The following is a 22,080-nucleotide window of genomic DNA, read 5'->3' as shown; positions in this document are numbered from 1 at the left end:
AAAGTTTTCAAATTGAGGCATGATGTGGAAAGAGAAAGTGGGACTTGAGTGGGAGAGAGAGAAGTAGGCTGTGAAAACAAGAGGGGAGTGGTTGAGCGGCGAATTTCCGAGCTGCTTGCATGGGATCTGCTTATGTTTGAGAGATGGCGTTGGTGACGATGGAGATGAGGGCGGATCCGCTAAGAGACAATGGGGGAGATGGCTTCAGAGAAGGTGAAGAAGTGATCGATCAGCTCCTAGCCTCTTGTTTTTGCTCGATGTCCATCTATACACCGCCAGGCTAGGTCTTTGCTGGGTTTGGTTTCAATTTGGGGAGAAAAACATATGGGTTGTGGAGTTTGATCGGAATGGGATTGGTGGGTTGAGGAAGGAGAAAGTAGGCAGAACGAAAAGAAAAAAAAAAAGAAATTAAAAAGGAAAAAAAATAAATTAGAAAGGAAAAAAAGAAAAAGAAATAACAGAGGGATATATTGGACATTTCACCCAAAATCAACTCCTAATTTGACGCGGAATGGACTTATTGGAGGGAAATTGTGAGGTCAGGGAGTTTTTAAATTAAATTAGAATATCAGGGACTGAAACGACGAGAGAAGCAAATTATAGGGACTAAACAAATTTTATCCCTTATAAGTATTCCAACCATGTCGACCCAAAAGACCACATTAAACAACTTCATCCATGTGTTTTGGAAACCTGAATAACAGTCTTGATTAGGATATATAACCCAAAAAGAATAATCATGACATGAGTACCTCCAGAAGATGATATTCACAAATGTTACTAACCTCCAGTAACAAAGAGGCCAGCTAATCAGTACACTCCAAAATCTTAACATTCAATCACAAATTTGTAAATGCTACAAACATAAGTACATACTAACATTCACTAGTAACAACAATCACATAACTATTAACAATGTTCAATAACAAATCAAATATCATTACTCATAGTCAATAATAACTAAAATATGGCTACTGAGGTTCAATAACAATTCATATTGGTTACTAAAGTTAGATAGTAAATCAGATATGACTACTGAGGCTCAATAAAAAATCAGATATGATTACTGAAGGTTAATAGGAAACCTAATATGCCTATGAGGGTTTTAGCAAACAAGATATGCCTATGTAGGTCTACGTTTTGACTCTAAATGATTCAAGGTCCAGATTTTATAGCTTGTGGACTCAACGTTGGAAATTCCATGTCAACTCCAAATTTATTTAGATCAAGACAAATCATATCTTTAGGAGTTGCGTTTAGGTTATGCATCTCAAATTTTCATATTTAAAAGAATTTTTCATTAGCAAGAAGTGATTTAAATCAACATGTATAACCAATCAACTCTGAATACAATTGTAATGAAATTGAGAGAAAAAAATATAATTTTAATTATTTGAAACAAAAGATCACATACTTCTAATCGTCTCAATTGCACAAATAACTTCATTTTTGAATTATGATTTTGAACTCCTAGGAAATCGAGAATGATATTTGTCTCTCTATCTCTGAATAAACGCTTCAAACTCTAAAAAAAACAAGAAGAATACCAAATCTAAGAAAGACACAAACTAAGAGATAGAGGCGATTGTGAATTACCTAAGTAGTTGTTTGAATAAGAATTATGGAGTTGATTCTCCATGAATAATCAATTGATTCGATGCAGATAGGAAGAGAACCAGAGCTTCGTTGTGAACGAAGAAGAAACCAAATCTAAACCGCAAACACATTCCTAACTAAGAGGAGGGTAGTTTAATAAATTCAACTTAACATAAAACAAACGGAAAATAGGTCGCACGGATATGGGCTTTGTGCATGGGTAATTCGCTGTACAACACAAATTTTCTCAAAATAGGACCTGCGCATGGAAGAATTTGGGTTGAATTTGTAGTTAGTGGTAATTAACTATTTAAACATATTCCAAACGCAACAAAAATAAAACAAAAGATTTTTCTTTAATTGAAAAGATAAATGGGCGTTAAAAGATGTCAAGCTCTTTGGTTTTCAAAATAATAAAATTGATATACTGTTTTTTTTATTTTTTATTATTATTATTATTATTTTTTTTATAAAGAAGAGAGAATGAATTGCATTAAACGCAATTGAGATACAAGTACATGATATAAGTATGGGAGAGTCAAAAATGACAATCCACAACCTAATTTGAAAGTCAGGAAACAAAAGCGCACTCACTACTAATTAGCTGCGCTACCTGTAACTTTCACAAGAATAATTACTTATAACCAGAAAGCAGAAGAAGTGAAAAAATGTCTTCACTTCTTCTCTTAAACCTAATCTAGAAGTCCGTTGGTTGAAGAACACAAACGGTGGTGGCCTCGTTAAAACCTTGTTCGGATAAAAACCCAGTAGAAAAAACTCCGAACCGAGGAAAGAGTACCACCGATAAGGAAACATTGCATACGGAAATATCATGAACACAATTGTATTTCACGGAACTTGAAAGCAATCGAAATTGGCCTTGTGATGTCTCTAAAAATGCTTCAAGACCAAAGACCCATTATGGACAACAATAGGTCCATTCGTTCTTTCCAACCCAAAAAAAAGTTGTGGACAACTGTCCTGTAACCGCTGTGTAACCAACATCACCCCCGCAAAGTAACTGACCCTACTTCATGCGAGTAACCGCATCGAATCTTCCTGCAACCGTTCCTACTCTCGCCGGCGAAAATGGACCGCCACCAACGTCGAGACTTGAAGGTGATAATTTGCAGGTTATCTTGGAAGGGTAAAATCCTCAAATGGTACCTGAAGTATCACGAAATGCACTTTTTGGTACCCATAAATTTTTAGAGAGTCTAGTGGTACCTGCACTATTTCTCCGTTAGCCCTTATAGTACTTCCGTCCATTATTTCGTTAAAAAAGCCTACGTGGCGGCCATGTGAGTAAAATAACAAGGGTAAAATGGTCTTTTCATTCATATCTAGAATTATGGTATATAGTATATTGAAGGTCTATAATTAAAAAGTATTTTGACACATAAAAAAATAAATATAATACCCAATCCGTTCTTCACAATTCTCGGGTTACTTGGGGTAATTAATTTAAGTATTTTGTTTGTGTTTAGTTATTTTTTTATAAAAATTTAATATATATTCATTTGGTCAACTAATGAGATAATTTTTTCTCAAACAATTAATAGGATTAACCAGTGGAAGTAGTAAGTAAATGTAGATATTCACTAATTAAATTAAATTCTAGCTCTTTTTTTTTTAACCAAGTTTAATTTAGTTTTATAAAAGATTTGTAAAAAAAATATTAAAAAATAAGGTTTTTATGATTTTATCCCTACTTTAACGGAATAATTGACAGAAGTACTAAAAGGACTAACGGAGAGATACTACAGGTACCACTAGACTCCCTGAAAATTTGCGGGTACCAAAAAGTGCATTTCGTGATAATTCGGATACTATTTAAGGATTTTACTCTATCTTGGAAATCAACTAACGGGAGAGCGACGAAGTCTCCCGTAATATAAATATATATGTTAAGCGAGTTGAAACCAAAATTATATATTTTGCGTGTGATAATGGACAAAAGATTTGTGTCGTATTATTGTCATAGAATAACAAAAACTAGGATAACGAAAAATAGTTTCTTAGAATCAATTAATTTAAGTTCTATCTAATTTAATGTAATTAAAGAGAATGTCATCATGCTTGTTAATTAATCGTCCCACCCGATTCCATATGTTTTATACTTACGTTAATTAAAGTGGAGATTAAAGTCTAGCTTCGCCTTCATTCCCTTTCATTGTCTTCATTAAACTAAACCAAACCCTAGATAAAACTAAGTCCATCTATCTGAACTCTTTGATGAGCAACCAAAGGTGGGTACGTGAACCCCACAAATGAAGCTTCTACAACGATAATTTAACCCTAGCAAACCGGGCACGTGTATAGAAAAATAATGAGAGAGTAGTATGATGGATGCAATTACACATTTAGGGTTGGACTCTAAATAAAAATCGAGGTGATGAATATGATAGAACATATATTGCTTCACTTCAATATCCACATTATGGTCCCCATGAGGAACATGCATGACAAGTCAGAACCCCGTAAAAAATAATGATCATCCCTAACAATCAAGCACTCGCAATGTTGTGCTTTATAATATTCGTGTTAATTAACTGGTATAGCATGCTTTTCATGACAGAATCCATGTGTTTGTGTTGTTCCCTCCAACTTTATGTAGGGTTTCGATCACTTCAACCGTACTGAATCCGATATGATGATCCGTAAAACACACATTCCTCAAATCTCTATTCCATTTTCATTATCCCAAGGTGTTAAAACCATGTTGTGAAACATTCTTAACATATCTTTGCGATTCTCTGTGAAACAGAGATCTCTTTAATGATTTGTTAAGAATAAAATTATTCTCCTGCATGACCTTCACTGTAATCAAACGAACTTCTTAGAAATATAAAAATAAAATAACTACAAAGAGAAAAAGATCACCCTTGGGTTAAATAAACTGACTGCTCTCCTCACTGAATGCATGAATTGGACTTGACATATGCATATTTGGTCTATATTGTAATTCAAGTGGGTGATTAATAATCTAAATGAACATGGTTTTTCTTTTAGAACATTGGAAGGATTAAAAATATTATACAATCTCCCAATATCTCATTGCAGGATTTTTTGACATAATAATCACACAAACAAGTATAGATATAAGCATGTCAGTTGTTTCCAGACAAGTTAGATCAGCTCTAATCATCATTCTCGAACAATTATGTTAAAGAAGAGTTAAAGCAAAAACTATAGCTTGAAATGTTGATTATCTAATACAAAGTCAAACCCTAACCCTCTGCTTAAGAAAAGTTGGAAAGCTAACAAACCCTAATTGCGAGGTCTATCTTGTAGACTTGTAGTAGTCGATGATCAAGTGTCCCACAACCATCTCAATCTCACGTGTGTAAGTGACAGTACTAGAAACCCTCCCAAGGTCCCATTACTTTATACAAAAACTCCAACTATATAGATATGTGGTGCTATTAGGTTACGATCGGTCGCTGTTATATCCAAATTAGTGAAGCTCAACCACAATATCAATGATTTTGATCAGATAACTGTGTATACGCTGCAGTTAGATCCAAGTCATCCAACTTCCAAGTTGGTACGGGTCCGTGCACTTAATTCCAATCGACTTACAATTATATGTTGTTTAACGACAAATTTCTTTAATGCATGATCATGATATCTAATTTATCATGTCGTCAATTTTTAACTTCAATTTTGATACTAGCATAAGACATATTGTTTATTAAACTTCATGTTGAGTGAGACTCATCAACTTTTTTAGATCGAGATTGTTACTCGCGATTAAACAGTACTCCATTGTTATGCATGACATCAAGGGAAACTAATTTGTTAGGGTTATGTCAACCTTTTTTTATAACGAATCCTTCATGAACTAGACCAATAAATTCCGAGACATAATACTTGACCTACAATGGTGTGGGACAATGAAAATTAAGTGATGTAGATAACTAGATGCTTGCCGACACAATTTTATTGCGCTCTATACGGTACGTTAAGAGCCAATATCCTCATTCTTCAACTTTGATTACCATTTGGTATAATTGCTAGAAACATAGTACATATTTAACGTGATGAGGGTACGTACGTACATAATGTTAATTTTCTTTTAGGTGCTTAAACCACACTGTACCACAGCTATAAAAGCTACAAAGGACCACGATATCTTATCCAATCCTGAAGTCATTTATGCTTCACTGTGTACAAGGGGACCGAAAAATTAATTTCATTAGATTAAAAGTTCAAGATCACAATTCAATTAAGTTGGTTCTGTCTTTTCCTTTTTTCTTTTGATCCAAAACTTTTCAGATCTTATCTACAATTCATGTAATGTAGCTATCCCTAGCTAGCCTCTTTTATTTGCGTGCTCAACTAAACTCCAATTACTCATATGCTTCTAGATATAATTGTTTTTGTTTCCCTACACAATCATTTTCAAGCTGAAAACGAGATTTATGTGTATATTAGTTATTTCACAAGACTAGAGCATAATCAATCAATTAGGGTGGAATTATATGGACATCTGGGTTTAATTTATTGGGAGAAGTATATGAAGAAGGTGTGCTTTTGTGCAATCATTGACCAATTCACGTCCATTATTTTTGTTGCGTGTCACATAGTGTAGGATATGAATTGGATTGATTTGCTACTTGTCAAGCAAATAATGCAAGATTGATAGGACAGTCAATAATTTTATAATTTTGAATAATCAGTAAGAAATAATACAATATAGTGGTTCCTCTCAGTCAATTTTGAATTCCAACTATATATATATATATATATATATATATATATATATATCTTATCTAGAGAGCAGCTCCGCTTTAAAAATTAACGTGTGAAGTTCGAGTTTTTGGTCACTTTTCGGTCGCATATCCACATCTCTACCGTTCAGTTTTTAAGTACTAGTGTATAGATCGTCTCTGCAAATTTTCAGCCAAAATGATGATCGTTAAGGCATTGATAACTGCCTTAAAGCTAGTACAGTTCAGGTTGACAGATTCAGTCCGTCCATTGGTTTAAGTGAGTTAGATACCTTAACGATCATTAATTTGGCTGAAAATTTGCATAAATGATCTATACACTAGTGACCAAAAACTCGAACTTCACAGGTATATATATATATATATATATATATATATATATATGAATTCCAACTAAGATTGTATAATTGGTATACTTTTTTTTGTTTGGTCTGATATAATTTGGTATACTTGTATAGTCTATAGATTTAAGGTAAATTATATATACAAAAGTTTGCACTACCCAAAAAATATATACACGCACACACACTAGCAGAAGAAGTGATCTTTGCTAGTTCAATTTGATTTGCCCAATTCTAAACAAAGCATTATTTATTTTGAATAAATAAATTACAGATTTAATTTTAAAGTAATGCAACGGATTTCTTGCATAATTTATAATCTTTATATAATTGTTCTATGGTTTTTCAATTCGTTCGAACCATCCGTCTCTACCGAGCTTTGCTAGACCCTACTGCGGTACTGCCTTTTCATCAATAGAGAGTGATCGACGGTCCAATAGCTAGAGTTAGCTATTTAAATGCAACTCTAGCTAATTGATTAACAACTAAATGCAACTCTAGCTAATTGATTAACAACCAAAACCTTTAGTGACAAGAATCCAAAGATGTACCAAAATTACATACCAGTTTTCCGGGTTTAAAGCCCCTTCACGTAGAGACTAAGAGCGCGCCGATCGTAGTTCTTCTCCGTTGAAATTCTCTCGTGGATAAACGAAGAAGAATGGTGTTCTGGAAGTGAGTGATCGAGCTACTCAACAGTGATGAGCGAGTGAGACCAGTCAAAGTGGTCAGCTACTGAACACGAGGTATGAAGACGCACACGTGTGGGAGAGCATGAGTGTGAGTGTTAGATAGAGAGAGAGAGAGAGAGAGAGAACACCTTTCAACGTTGTCTGCTCTCTGACGTCTTCGCACGAATGGGTTGTACGTGTGTCAGAAATGCACGTGTGGTTGCGGGACTCTTTATTATTTCTGGAAAATAGGGACAGCCAACCAGTACCAGTGACAGACACTGACTCCCTTAACCCTAACCCTAACTCTAGCCCTAGCATTAGATTGGATTTCAGTGAGAGCAGTGATCCTGTACGTACTTCCCGACCATGTTCACATGCACTCTCTCTATCAGTCTTTGAATTGAAACCCTATTTATTTGTCTGTCTCGTTGGCTCGTTCTGTACGTGTTTCTGGCATCTACCTTTCAACCAGTTTCTCCCAAAGTGCATGCTTTAGTTTGTTCCAATAGTTCAGTTAGAATAGAACTTGGTCCTTGGCTTTCGATTTGAATTCTAACTTAGTTCATGATTAATCGTACCGGGACAATTTGATCGACCTTATTAGTCTTCATATTTCTCGGATCGATACACTAATGCAAAATTCTCTAATGGAGCATATCACGAATTATTGTTTGATATATATAATCTATGATTTGTTTTCTTATTTAATGTTTAATTAAATTGCAGCTAGAGTTTGGCTGTGAGGCTTCCTCAAGTTGCCGACATTGGTCAAAACTCGAACCTGAACCCTGCTCAAGTTCTAACTTTATATCTCTAAGATAGTTTAATTAGATCAATTGGCGACTGGATGTATCGGATAAGCCCTAATTCTGGGATAACAGATCGCAACTTAATTTTCTGTTTGAATCTGTTCTGGTGTCGATGACTGATTGGGATGGTGTCCCTATCTTTCACATGCAGAGCACATGTTACGTACCATTCCATGATTGCAAAATGTTCGTAGTTAGCTACTATATATGTCTTGTCTATTTGGCTACTTGTGCAGAATGGTATGTAATCATACTATGCGATCGAGGAGCTAGCTAGCACACAGCAGGATTCTTTTTATGCCTCTTTCTTTTTTCTTTTAAATCATGCAAAAAGATAAGGATGATATGAGGATCTTAGGAAGGTTGTTTAAAAAGAATGGAAATCTGGCATGTATAAAACTACACACACTTTTCATAGTCAAATATTGGATGTATCAATTTCTTAGGTAGTGGTGTACCTAAACCCTCAAGCGTAATGTGAGTTTTCTTTATATGTAAGGTTCGAAAAAATAGTGTTCTATAGTACTACGCAACTTTAAAAGGTTATGGCGGTTAAGTCACTCCTGATCTAATTTCATAGCCGACCCAAGTTTTATAGTTATATTTGAGGAGAGATTATGTTTTGTACCATTTGGATGGATATACACGTATACCAAATTTAGAGGCAGTGATATACAACCAAAGAAATCTTACACTCATTTGCACTTCATTTGCACTTATTATGTTAGTACATGTAAAAGAAATACGCTAACGACTTTGTGCAAGTACCGATAGTAGTATCCTAATTTTAGACTTACGTACTGTGCAAGATAATGTCATTTTGACACTATAGTGTCTCGCTATAGTGTAATTTAACAACTTAATTATCTATCAAGTTTGCACAATCTGTATTATTTTCCACATTCATGGCACCAAGGGGATGGGAGGCATTCTCATTGGAGATGGACTATTAACGCTTTTTCTTTCTCTCTAAAGTGGTTGGCGGTATTGAAAACATTGATAGACATGCTTGCCAAATCTTTTGAATATTTGGGGCTAATTTGGTTGCTTTGTCTCTAATCAAGTGGTATTATGAACACAAAATCCCACTTAACATCCTTCCTTCTTTTCCTTAATTGCATTATCATAATTTGTTTACCTCCACCAATCATTTTAATGATCGACTAAGCTAGCCCTAGAAATGATCAAGTCAGCCCCACATCATCTTTTCATTTGTCGATCAAAAGAGAAGTTGAAACAGCAAAAGTGAATTCACTTTTTAATTAGAGTTGCTTTTTTTTACCCTCTTGGTTATTGCATGAAAAATGGGGGACAAATTAGCTGTCTTCTTTTACTTAAAAAACAAGGGTAGGTCCTATAGGGTTAGTAGGAAAATGTTACTGTAGGATTCCATCCTTTATTGTCTAATTTCTCTTGAAAATTTATGTCATTCACATTTGTTGAATACTACTTGGAAGTTACTCAGGTTTGAAAGTTGAAACCATATCGCACTCCAAGTGTGTATCGTTTGATACCTCAGCTAGACTGCTAGAGATTAGGGGTGGGTTCGGTTCCGATCGGTTCGGTTCCGAGCCTAAACCGAAAACCGAACCGAAATAACATTCGGTGCGGTTCGGTGCGGTTTTTGCGTTTTGGAAAGTTGGCACCGAAAACCGAACCGAACCGTGCGGTTCGGGTCGGTTCGGCCCAGTTCGGTTTTTTTTTTTTTTTTTTTTTTTTTTTTTGAAAAACAGATTTTTACCTAATATACACCTTTGGTATTGTAACTCGAGAAGTTTTATGTTTCTACAAACCTGTAATCTATAACAAGAAGTTTACAAGTTTACTAATGCATGTTTTGTACTTCACTAAACAATAATCTCTAATTCGATACTCCATAGTCCATATAATTCAATTCATAATTTCATATAGTCCATCAAATTCTAACATCAATATATGAAATTGTCAAAAAATATAGAGTCCAAAGTTTATAAAAGTCCATCATTACATCAACACTAACCTCACAAATTAAAAATTTATAAGTTGACTAAAAGATTAAACATAAAAAAAAAAAGGAACCAACATCAACATATGAATGAGGGTAATAGCATAATCTCAAGCTCGGATTGCTATTGTCTTCGACTTTGAAGGCTTCGACTTTGGAGGTAACATTCCGCTCCGACACTAGTGTTGATCTGCAAAACAGAACAGAATTGATTTGATTTTTTCAGTGTAATAGGAAAGCCTATTTTCAAAATTGATTTGATTTTTTCAGTGTGTGGCTAGACTCAAAAGGCAGAAACTGCAATAATGCCAGCACAAAACAGAAAAACAAACTGCAGAGATTTAGATTGGTACCTGAGATAAAGAAGTTGATTTCGGATTAGCACTGGAACTAGTAGCAGCAGATTTTGATTGCCTCTTCATTAGCTTACTGCATATATATTTGGCTTACTGCAATTAGCTTACTGCATGTATATAAGCAGATTTTGATTAGCTTACTGCATATATATAACAGTAATATATTTAGCTTACTGCATATATAGCCCAGATTTATAGCTTCCTGCAATTAGCTTACTCCATATATATAAGCAGATTTTGATTAGCTTACTGCATATATATAACAGTAATATATTTAGCTTACTGCATATATATAACAGATTTATAGCTTACTGCAATTAGCTTACTGCATATATATAAGCAGATTTTGATTAGCTTACTGCATATATATAAGCAGATTTTGATTAGCTTACTGCATATATATAACAGTAATATATTTAGCTTACTGCATATATATAACAGATTTAGCTTACTGCATATATAACAGTAATATATTTAGCTTACTGCATATATATAACAGATTTAGCTTACTGCATATATAAACAGTAATATATTTGGTGGATTCTCAACATTTATCCAGATCTGTTTTGTTTGGATTTATAGCAATCAGTTCTGTTTTGTTTGGATTCATATTTGCATTACTAAGGTCTCCCACTCACAAAATTGATGGCCTTAACTGTGTTATCATTGTCAACCTAGTCAACATCAACAAACATAAACTGATTTTAAACAAAAAAATGCTACCTGAGATGATGAAGATGATTTATTCATCGGGGCTGAAAGTCTAGAACCACTCAGCCAAAACAAATGCAGAGTACCTGAAACAAATGCAGAGAATGTCCAGATCAAAAACCAAATAGCATCAAGTCATCCACGAAATCAAGAAACCCTTTCAATTTGGATCAGACCTAACCTGGAATTCTTCAATCTCTGAAGCCGAGTCTTCTTCAATGCAGAATCTCATTGCAAAAATTATCAATATCGAAACCTGTAATCCACACAAAATCGAAAATCTCAGTCCAGAAATTATCAATATTCAAGTCAGTAAACAAATTTGCAAACCACCAACCCAATCCCAAATTAAAGCCCCAAACACCAAAAACAGATAAATCTATACTGAAATTAATTGAAAACAGATAAATCGATACCCAATCCCAAACACCCAAACCCAGATACTGAAATCGATACAGATAAACAGATAAATCGATACTGAAGATAATCAAAATCAAAGTCCATTATCGCTTCGCACACCTTGAGCCCAGACACTAGCTCATACAATCAACTAGCTACACACAAATCGGTGGAAATCAAAGACGGAGTTCGACTAACCTTACCGATGGAAAGAGAGATGGAAATCGGTGGAAATCAAAGACGGACAGGGCTTCCAGCGTTCCGGTCTGTGTGTCGCCGGAATTGATTAGCGGCGTCCGGTGGCGGCGAGGATTCGATTGAGAGACTCGGGGCCGAGAGAGTTTAGCCACTGAGGAACAGAGGAAAATGAAATATGTCTAATCCTCTTCGACTCGAAGTCGGGCGACTGGGCGAGTAGGCGACTTCACTCGAGGGCTCGAGGCAGCGACAGGCCGACAGCGAGGTAAGTAAACCCTAATAAAAAAACGACGTCGTTTTTCCCTAAATGAACAGTGTTTCGGTTTTGCGGTTCGGTTCGGTTTCTGCCGGGCCGAAACCGAAAACCGAACCGAACAGATTCGGTGCGGTGCGGTTTTTCCTAGTTCGGTGCGGTGCTTTTCGGTGCGGTTTTTTTCGGCTGCGGTTCGGGTATCGGTGCGGTTTTTTTCGGTTTTCGGTTTCGCGAGCCCACCCCTACTAGAGATGTGTATAGACCTTGCAAAAGTGAAAAGGGGAAACAAATTACCATAGCTTTAGTAATCTCACTTGCCCTTTATCTTTCACTCCAACAAGAATAACCATTGCTTATGGCTATGTGAATGATATGTAATGAGTAGTTAAAGAAGAAAAATAGGTTATTGTTCAAAGAAAACCTAATTTGTGTTTAGCCCAAACTCTAGGTTACTTGACCTAGTGGTAATATGATTTAATTAGAAGGATCTATAATCCTAATCAATGTAGAATTACTTTCCTTGTATGATTGAGATTCTATGCATTGCAATCCTCTATATAAAGATGCCCCTATTATCAATGAGAATACACATCGATTATCTCTCAATTTCTGATTCCCTAAAACACATTATCAGCACGAGTCCTAACCCTGAAATCTTAAATTCGTAGCCTTCAAATCCCAGAAACCACCGCCGCCCACCTTGAAGATCTCAACTCTAGCAGTCCAGAACCGGCCAGAAAACCACCGAACGGGCCACCGAAAGTAGCAAAAGTCCCTTACCTCTTGCCGCCATACTCGGCCACCTGCATCATCTACACCCCAGAAACCCGGAACCGGAAACTTCACCACCGGAACCGGCTAAAATTCAACCAAACCGGCCACCGGCGTCAAGCACATCTGAACCGGCAGAAAAGAAAAAAGAAAAAAAAAAAAGGAAAAGAAAGAAACCTGTGCAGCCCAAGCCCAGCCCACGTGCAGCGAAGCCCAGGTGAAACAGCCGAGCCGCCAAGCCGCATAATCCCCTGCCACGTCAACATACACGCAGGCGTCCAGTCAGCTGCCACGTCATCAACCGATCTGCCACGTCAGCTTCGACTTGCCACATCAGCACCCCAGTCAACGGTCGGTCAACACTTTTCCGGCAACTTTTCCGACCACTTTCCGGCGACATTTTGGGAACAATTTTTCCGGTCAAAATTTCCGGCGACCTATTTCGAGGTATTTTTTATTAAACGTTCCCTTTTTTTTGGAGTTTTTAAATTGAATTTCTCTTATTTTTCGGGGACTTCCAAAATCCCTTCTCCTACCCCCTTTTCTCTATATAGGGGAGACCAAAAGCCGAACTGTGGGGGTTCGTGCTCACTCCAAGCTTGGAGCTTGTAGAGTCCTCCAAACTTAGAGTTTGTTAAGAAGAAAACGATCGACCACATACATCGTTGTTTCGATCTAATCCAAAAGCCCTCTCGGAATCAGATTTTCTTGGAAGCGACTACGCTCAGAAATTTAATAGTTTTTTTGGTAGCCTTTTTCGCTCCGAAACTAACCCTAATCTTGTGTTGTTTTTCAGGATGAGTTACCTGAACAAGTTGAACTTTGTTCCACTCGAGACAACTGGCCTACCATAGGTGGGTCCGAGATGTGCGCCAACATCTTAAGGCTGATGGACTTCTGGAAGCCATCCAAGAGCCTAGTCAGAACGTGCTCTCCATTGAGCAAGCTACTGCTTTTGAAGCAAAACAAGCTAAAGCCATAATTCTCATGACAAGGCACATGAATGACGCGCTCCAAAATGAATACCTCAATGAGGAAGCCAAGAAAGCTATGGGTAGAACTTGAGCAGCGATTTGGCAACGTTCGTGACTCCCTGCTTCCTGATTTAGAAGTGCGATGGCATAGCCTCCGTTTTTGTGATTTCAAGTCTGTGCTTGATTATAACTCGGAAGCTCTTCGTATCAAGTCTCTGATGGAGTTTTGTGGCCAAGCCAAAACTGATACGATGTTGATCGAGAAGACTCTCTCTACCTTCCCCATCTCTGCACTGATGATTTCAAAGAATTATCAGATTGATGTAAATGCAGGACGTATCACAATGTTTCATGAGCTCATTGGCGCCATGAACGTAACTGAAAAGCACGACAATATCCTTGTGAAGAACTATAATGCTAGACCCGTGGGAACTAAGCCTATTCCGGAGTCTAACCATAGTCGCGCCCCCAATGGAGGACGCAAGGAGCGAAACCCTAAGAATAGGGACAATTCTGGACATTCTGGCCCATATGTTCGCCCTAAAGAGGAAGGAAATCGCTGAGAAAGGCGTGCACGGAATCGTGGAGGTCAACGTGTGAAGAGAGAGAGAGGCAGAGCCTCCAACCATGGTGGTAATGCCACCAAGAGCGTAGGTAGTCCAAATCGCGCCCCAATGGCTCCTCGATCAAGGGAGCCTGACCATAATGATGTTTGTTTTCGATGTGGATCAACTGAACATTGGGCCAAAACATGTACCGCACCCCAGAATGTTGCAAACGCATACAAGACGTATCGTGAAGCAAGGGAAGCAAATTACATGGAACAAGAAGATCAAGATGGCGATCTAGATCTAAGGGTGGAAGACTACAAGGATCAAGACCCAGAAACTGGCGATTTTGATTAAGTCTTTTTATTTTCCAAGAGATGTAGGCGATTGCCATATTACTTTTATTGGATTAGATTTTCTTTGATCATAGAAACAATGATGTACTATGTTGGCTTATGAATAAAATTTCGAGTTCTTTTCATTATGACTCAATTATGATTCTAAGCATATTACTTTGTGACTATGATGACTGGGCCATCAATATTAATTCAAGGACATGGAATAGCCCAAGTTTCACTTGCCAAATGGCACCTTCATTACAGTTGTCACAGAAACTCTCTACGCTCTTAGGGCAAATCTTACCCTATGAATAGCCAACGCATTCCATGCGAAAATGCATGTAGAGAACGGAAATGAGTTCCTTTGTATCACCTTTAATGATTGCGAACAAAGACGCATCTTAGAGAAGTTTATGTGTCTCTCTAGTGGACTCTATGTCACTATTCAAGCTATTAATCCATTAAAGTTATGAGAGAAGATCTCTTGGATTTAGACACATATTGGCTTTGTCACGACAAGATAGATCATCCTAGTCATGATATGATGATCCGTCTACAAAAGACTTCACATGATCATCATTTCTTTCGAGTGAAACGAAACATGAATCAAAAGTTGATTTCTAGACTAAGTGTGACCGACGCAGCTGCCTAGGGCACTGCTTCCGTCCACCACCAGCCTAGGGATGGCGCAGTCCCTATCCATGACGCCATGGATGGCGTCCATCATGGTGATGGCCCCCCAGGTGATGCTGCAATCACCAACTTGCTTAAAATAGCGTTTTAGACGCCCAGGCCTAACCAAAATACTCAATGGTTGCTTCTAAGGTCTCTCACTCGTTTAACAAAGCCTGTTCCTTAGGGAAATTAGGACTGAGACAGTCCTATGCAAAGGATATGACATTACTCATTCTGTTACGAAGAATCCATAGGGATTTTGTGGATTGATTCAACCAACTTGCGGACGCTTAAATATTGCATGATGTTGGTTGACACGCAAACACGCCGGTCACGTGTTGTGCCATTGTCCACCTATAAATGCTGCTTACGCTACACTCCTAGCACATATCATATGACAAAGGGCTCACTCCCCAGATCATCCTATTCAGTCAATTGGATTTGACTATGCTAGAGAGTTTACATCGAAAGACTTTCAATTGATATTGCAATGGACTTGATGTTGGACATCACATTCCCATGTACACACCCAATTGGTCTGGCGGAAATGACTACGATGGTAGTCCGAACATTGGTAATGCGCGCCAATCTTCTTACATCCGCTTGGGGTGATGCAATATCGCATGCAGCTTTGCTAATTCGTCTACGACCTACCGCCACTCATTGTACCTCTGCGTTACAGCTAGTGACTGGATACACGTATTTTGTACTTACACACATTTGAGTGAGCCATTTATGTACCCATTACGCCGCCACAGCGCACTATGATAGGTCCTTACAGACTAATGGGCAACTACGTTGGATTTGAGACTCCAATAATCGTCCGCCACTTAATGCCCTTGCAAGGCGATCTCTTTACCGCTAGATTTGCGGGTTGTCACTTTGATGAGACAGTCTTCCCGTCGTTCGGGGGAGATAAGAACACAGATGTTCAACAGGAACGACAGGAATTGCCGTGGTCTGTCCCCACTATGTCTCATCTTGATCCCTATTAAAGTGACGAGATCACACAAATATGCCTGCAAGGAGGGACGTCCCTACGAGAGTACGTAGAGCCACCCTACACGGAGGTCGGCATGGCGCCAATGCCAAAGAGAGTGGCACTCTGGCGTTACAGGCCATGGCCCCAGCTAGGATGCGTGGGAGGCCCGTGGGTTCGAATGATACTTTGGCACATTCCAATCTTTGAATCATAGACACTCAAAATCCGCCTCATGAGAATCTTCCAGGTTATGGTTATCGTTGGGAGACGCCTCAACGTCAGAACCTATTCCTGAGAATATAGAGCTCTATGAAACTTACACTAGTGTACATGAGACGTGGGATAGAAACTCCATCATGATTGATAATGTAGTTGCGCATTTTGTTGTGCATTAGTTTGTTGAGTCAGATGATATCGAACCACGCTCCGTTGATGAATGAATGCCAACGTAGAGAGCTTTTGGCCTAAATGGAAAGATGCGATCCAGGTTAAGATGGATTCTCTAACTAAGAGGTAGGTTTTCAAGCTAGAGATGCCAACACCTCCTAACATAAAACTTGTTGACTAATGGGGTCTTCGTTAGAAAGCGTAGTGACAAAAAGAGATGGTAATCTCGCCTTATGGCGCAAGGCTTCTCACAAAACGCCCTGGAATCGACTACGGTGAGACATATTCTCTCGTAATGGATGTCATTGCACTCCACTACCCTGTCAGTTTGGTAGTTTCCGAATAATTGAACATGCAGCTTAAAAATGTGGTCACTACGTATCTCTATAGGGATCTAGATACGGAGTATACATGATGGTTCATGGCGAACTTCATTTACCCAAGTTAAGAGGTTCTAGTCCACGGAGCGCGTTTACAAAGAGGTTGAAACACTCACTAAAGTGACTACTTGATTGGGAAGGGATATGCCCACGCATTTCTATGACAAGTTTCGGATTCTATCGGGGTTCATGTTGGACATGATCTTCATTAGAAGCCCTTAAAGAGTTAAGGGAAACCGCTGAACACTTGAAATCCGTAGTTTGAGATGAAGGATTTTGGGAGAACACGATTATGTCTCGGTTTAGAACTTGAGCATCATGTCGATAGATGCTTAGGCATTTTGAGAAGGTCAAGCCTTCAAGCACCCCCATGATCGTCCATAGTCTTGATCCTGAAAAGGATCCTCTTCGTCGAAAGGATGATGACTGTTGAGTCACAAATTACTTATGCAATTGTGCCCCATAATTATGAAAATTGATTTGTCTTCCATGCTATTTTACCCTTTTTAATCCATTTCCTTTTATTTGTAGGAAACCTTGCATTGAGAATAAAATGACTATTTGAGGCTTGAAATGTGGAGATTTGAAGCTAGGGGAAGAAGATACGGAGATTGGAAGAAAATTGCAAATCGACTTTTCCGGCGAACTTTTCCGGCAAACTTTTCCGGCGAGCCGCCACTCATGAAGGGTCTTTTCTCCAGCTAAGGAGGACCATGGTGGTGAGAATATCCCATCACTTGGAATTCAAATATCTTCCTACACCTTGTCCTTTTATCACCTTGCCAATTTGGGACCATTTGGGGGACAATGGTGTAAGAGCATCTCTTGCACACTTGGGGACCAAAGATGACACACCTAGCTGATCAAAAAGAGGCCAAAGACCAATTATTCAGAATTCTTGACTCCATTCAATCATCTTCATCCTATCCAAGATCCATTTTTCTCTCTAGAGAAGACACCACCATTTCCACCACTAAAACCACCATCTCCACCTCTAAAACCTCCATTTCCACCACTACAACCTTCATTTCCTCCACCATTCAACACCACAACTCATCTTAGAGATCCCAAATTTCACTATTCTTACCAATATCAAGAGCTTGGAGCAAGGAGAAGGAGGTGACTACCACCACATCATGTTCTTGGAGACCCATCTCCACCACCTCTTCCGGCATCATCAATAGTCACCATTTACTCTCTATCTCTTGATGTATTTGATGTTTAATAGAATGTTGAAGCTTGTGTATCTAGCTATGTGTGAGTAGTGAACTAGTTGGGGCTAGGGTTGAAAGCCCTAGCCAAACTTGCTTGGATTGATGCTTTTGTTTATAAATTGATGAAAATTCATGTTGTCATTCTCACATGCTAAGTCAATAGTTGAATGCATTACTTAGACCTAATCAATTTGAGTTATGTGTTTGCCATGACATGAAGTTTTTCCTAGAGATTGATTACTTCTAGGCAAAAAGGGAGCATGAAAGCACACCATGTGTGCATGTGAGGGTAGTGAGCTAAAATCACCTAGAGATAGGATTGGTTTGCTTGCTTGGTTACCTAAACTCTAAGCTTTATGCATTTAGGGGCAAATGATTGAGACCTATCCGGTAATTGACTTTGTCTCTAGGTAGTTAACTCTAGACTTATCCGGTTAGAGTTAATAAAATGAAAGGGGTTTAAGCCTTAATAGTCCTATCCGGATGCTAAGAGGGTAGTTGGACAATTAGCTTTGCATCATTCATATTCAATTACTTTAATGCTTGCAAGGGAGGCAAAAGGTGAAACCTGATGCCCTAACTCCCATCCATTTGATAACAACTTGTTTTGTTTAGGTTAGTTTATATTACTTGCTTTCATTGTTTCAATTTGAATAGAAACCAATCTCAAAATCAAAATCAAATCTCTACACACCATCTTGCACATACTCACCATGAACTTTGGTTCACTTGTGAGCCTTTGTTTGTGATTGTATATTTGCATATTCTTCTAGTTTTTCCTTAGGTTTTCCCTAGCTAGGAAAGGATTTACCAATCCTCGTGGGTTCGACATCCTTACTTAATCCCCTATTCTATAACTTGTACCTCTTGCACTTGAGGGTGGCTTTAATGCTAACAATGACGAAGATGTGCTAGAGGCAGAAGTGTCTTACTTAGTACAATAGGCGCATTATTGTACTTATCCCAATGCACAAGACCAGACATCTCATATGTTGTGAACTTGTTAGCTAGATATAGCTCTGCGCCAACTCGACGCGATTGGATTGGTGTAAAAGATATCTTTCGATACTTGAGATATATGAGTGATATGAGCTTGTTCTATCCCTACAAAGAGATGGATGGATTCGGACCCATCACACACCAGGAATGCCACCAACACTGGCCTGCGTCCATTCTCCCCATCCCAAAACGACATGTGTTTTGGAAGGTTTTGCTGATGTTGGGTATCTCTCTGACCCACACAATGGTCATTCCCAATCCGGTCAAGTATTCACCATGGGAAAGGACTGTGACATCTTGGAGGTCTACAGAATAGACCCTAGTCGCTATATCTTCGAACAATGCAGAGATCATTGCTCTTCACGAAGTGGTTAGTGAATGTATATGGATTGGATCCATAATTACGCATGTTCGAAACAATTGTGGTTTGAAGTCGACCACAAATGAGCCTACGAGCATTTAGGATAATGCTACTTGTTTTGAACAAATGAGGCAAGGCTACATCAAAAGCGATAACACCAAGCATAATCAACAACAACAGACTCTCCTCGAGATCTAAGTGAACTAGATTCAATCTGAGGATAGTGAGGCAGACTTGTTTACTAAGTCATTGCCCAAATCCACGTTCGAGAAACTTGTGGCAAGAATTGGCTTGCCGAAATTATCTAAACTCCCATGATCGTAGTCATCAGGGGGAGGCGCAGACATCAGGGGCAGATGTCTACATGTTCACCTCGAAACGTGAAGGGTGTGTTGTGCTCTTTTTCCCCTTCGACCGAGGTTATTTTTGTCCCACTGGGTTTTTGTTACTCGGCAAGGTTTTTAACGAGGCAACGAGAGAAGCACCGCGTTTGGGCAACACAAGGGGGAGTGTTCAAGGAAAACCTAATTTGTGTTTAGCCCAAACTCTAGGTTACTTGACCTAGTGGTAATATGATTTAATTAGAAGGATCTAGAATCCTAATCAATGTAGAATTACTTTCCTTGTATGATTGAGATTTTATGCATTGTAATCCTATATATAAAGAGGCCCCTATTATCAATGAGAATACACAGCGATTATCTCTCAATTTCTGATTCCCTAAAACAGTTGTAACAAAAAATAAAATAAAAAAATAGGCGTATAATTGTTCGAGAGGAAAGATCCCACATTAGAAAAGTGACAAAAGAAAATATAACTTATAAGAGCATCTCCAATGATAATGTTAAAATGCTTGTGTCAAATTCGAATTTGAATGCTGATGTGTCAAATGTCATTTTTGACAAATTTTAACTCCAATAGATATGTCAAATTTAAATATTATTTTATTATTTTTCAGTGTATTTTATATAAGAAAAATCAAGAGAGCTTTTTCTCTTTCTTCTCCATCTTCTTGTTCTCTTTCTCCATCCTCATCCCCAGATCGGCATATCCCATTCTGTTTCTACTTTCTTCCCTTTTCTTTCATCATCCATCATCTTCCTCTATCTTCTTCTCCTTCTGGTTCTCTTCTTTGTCTCCTCCTTTTTCTGCTCTTTTGTCTAAATCTCTATCTTGCCCTTTCTATCCATCCCTATATGCACAACCATGAACAGAGTTTTGCTAGGATGAACTATTCTTATACTTATTGAGAATTTGAGATTGATTGCTTTTTTCCTGCTAGGATGTGAATGATGAATCTGGGTGTTCTACAATAGTTGTTCTAATTGGTGATTGTATTGGATCCGATTGTATTTGCTTGGGTTTAAGCAATTGGGTCAAAGAACTTGGTTTAAGCATCTTCAAAGAGAGAGAGACGAGAAAGAAGGGAGAAGGAGAAACAAACATGAAGAGATCTTGTACATGCATATTCCCTTCTTGTTTCAGTATGAACTCTTTGATAGAATTAGAGTTTCTTAATAGATGAAGAACCCATCTATCTATACAGCTGCTTTCAATAAGATAAATTTGACTAGAAAGCTTGAAAGTGTCTATGGAACCAGAATGAAGTAAGAGAACATGATCAACAATATTCTCAAATATTTTCGTTGTCGTTGTACCATCTATCTTCTTTGGTCTTGTTCTGGGTACGAATAAAGAGAGAGAGAGAGAGAGAGAGAGAGAGAGAGAGAGACAAGAAAGAAGGGAGAAGGAGAGAGAGAGAAAGAATAATAATAAAAAAAGACAGACGAGTTTGGGTCTGTCAATTTTGACAGTAAGAATTGAAATGTCAACATATCTGTTGGAGTGAATTCATCTTTCATTTATAACCGTTGGGCATTCCATGTGGCAAATGACCGCTCCAAGACCATCTCCAACGGAGAAGGTTTGTTGCCAGATGGACAACGCAACAGTAGGAAATGACATAGCAATCCATCTCCAACAGATCTGTTAAATTCTACATGGATTTGACATATCAACCTAATCTGTCAAATTTGACAGATCTCTCCAACTCTGTCAAATTTTTCTTTTCTCCCTCTTTCCTTTTGTGTTCTTCTCTCTCTCTCTCTCCCAGAACAAAGCCGCTCATCGCAAACCTTCATGAATCGTTCTCCGATTCTCGTCTCTCTATTTGGTCCTACCATACCAGAAACAACTATGGCGAATACTCATGAATTTCTGGAAAATAATCGCGAAGTTCAATTTAGATATAAGATTTGGGTTTGGTGAGATAAGCAAATTCAAGAACATCTGACACCCAAAAGCATATCAAAATGAATCCCAATAATTCGATCTCTTTTACTTCTTCTGTTAATCAAGCTTTGCTTGTGTTTGTCTTTGAGAGAGAGAGAGAGAGAG

At 38.1% G+C, this 22,080-nt stretch overlaps 1 long non-coding RNA gene across 3 annotated transcripts; it reads right to left on the bottom strand.

Annotated features, from left to right (window-relative positions):
* Nucleotides 1-10,033: 10,033 nt before the first annotated feature.
* LOC112179953 lies at nucleotides 10,034-12,054 on the bottom strand. Of its 3 annotated transcripts, XR_002928003.2 has the most exons (6): nucleotides 11,802-12,054; nucleotides 11,386-11,460; nucleotides 11,217-11,290; nucleotides 10,491-10,600; nucleotides 10,222-10,327; nucleotides 10,060-10,152 (listed from the first exon to the last, which is right to left on the bottom strand). It is a non-coding gene; the product is annotated as an uncharacterized LOC112179953 (long non-coding RNA). The 3 variants fall into 3 exon arrangements; XR_002928005.2 differs by having other exon boundaries at nucleotides 10,034-10,327; nucleotides 11,807-12,054; XR_002928001.2 differs by having other exon boundaries at nucleotides 10,034-10,327; nucleotides 11,802-12,053.
* Between the last annotated feature and the right edge of the window lie 10,026 nt (nucleotides 12,055-22,080).

The sequence above is a fragment of the Rosa chinensis genome, chromosome 1 (assembly GCF_002994745.2).
Source record: "Rosa chinensis cultivar Old Blush chromosome 1, RchiOBHm-V2, whole genome shotgun sequence".
Lineage (NCBI taxonomy): Eukaryota > Viridiplantae > Streptophyta > Magnoliopsida > Rosales > Rosaceae > Rosa > Rosa chinensis.
Note: the sequence above shows the minus strand (reverse complement) of the source record. Positions and strands in the feature narration are given on the sequence as shown.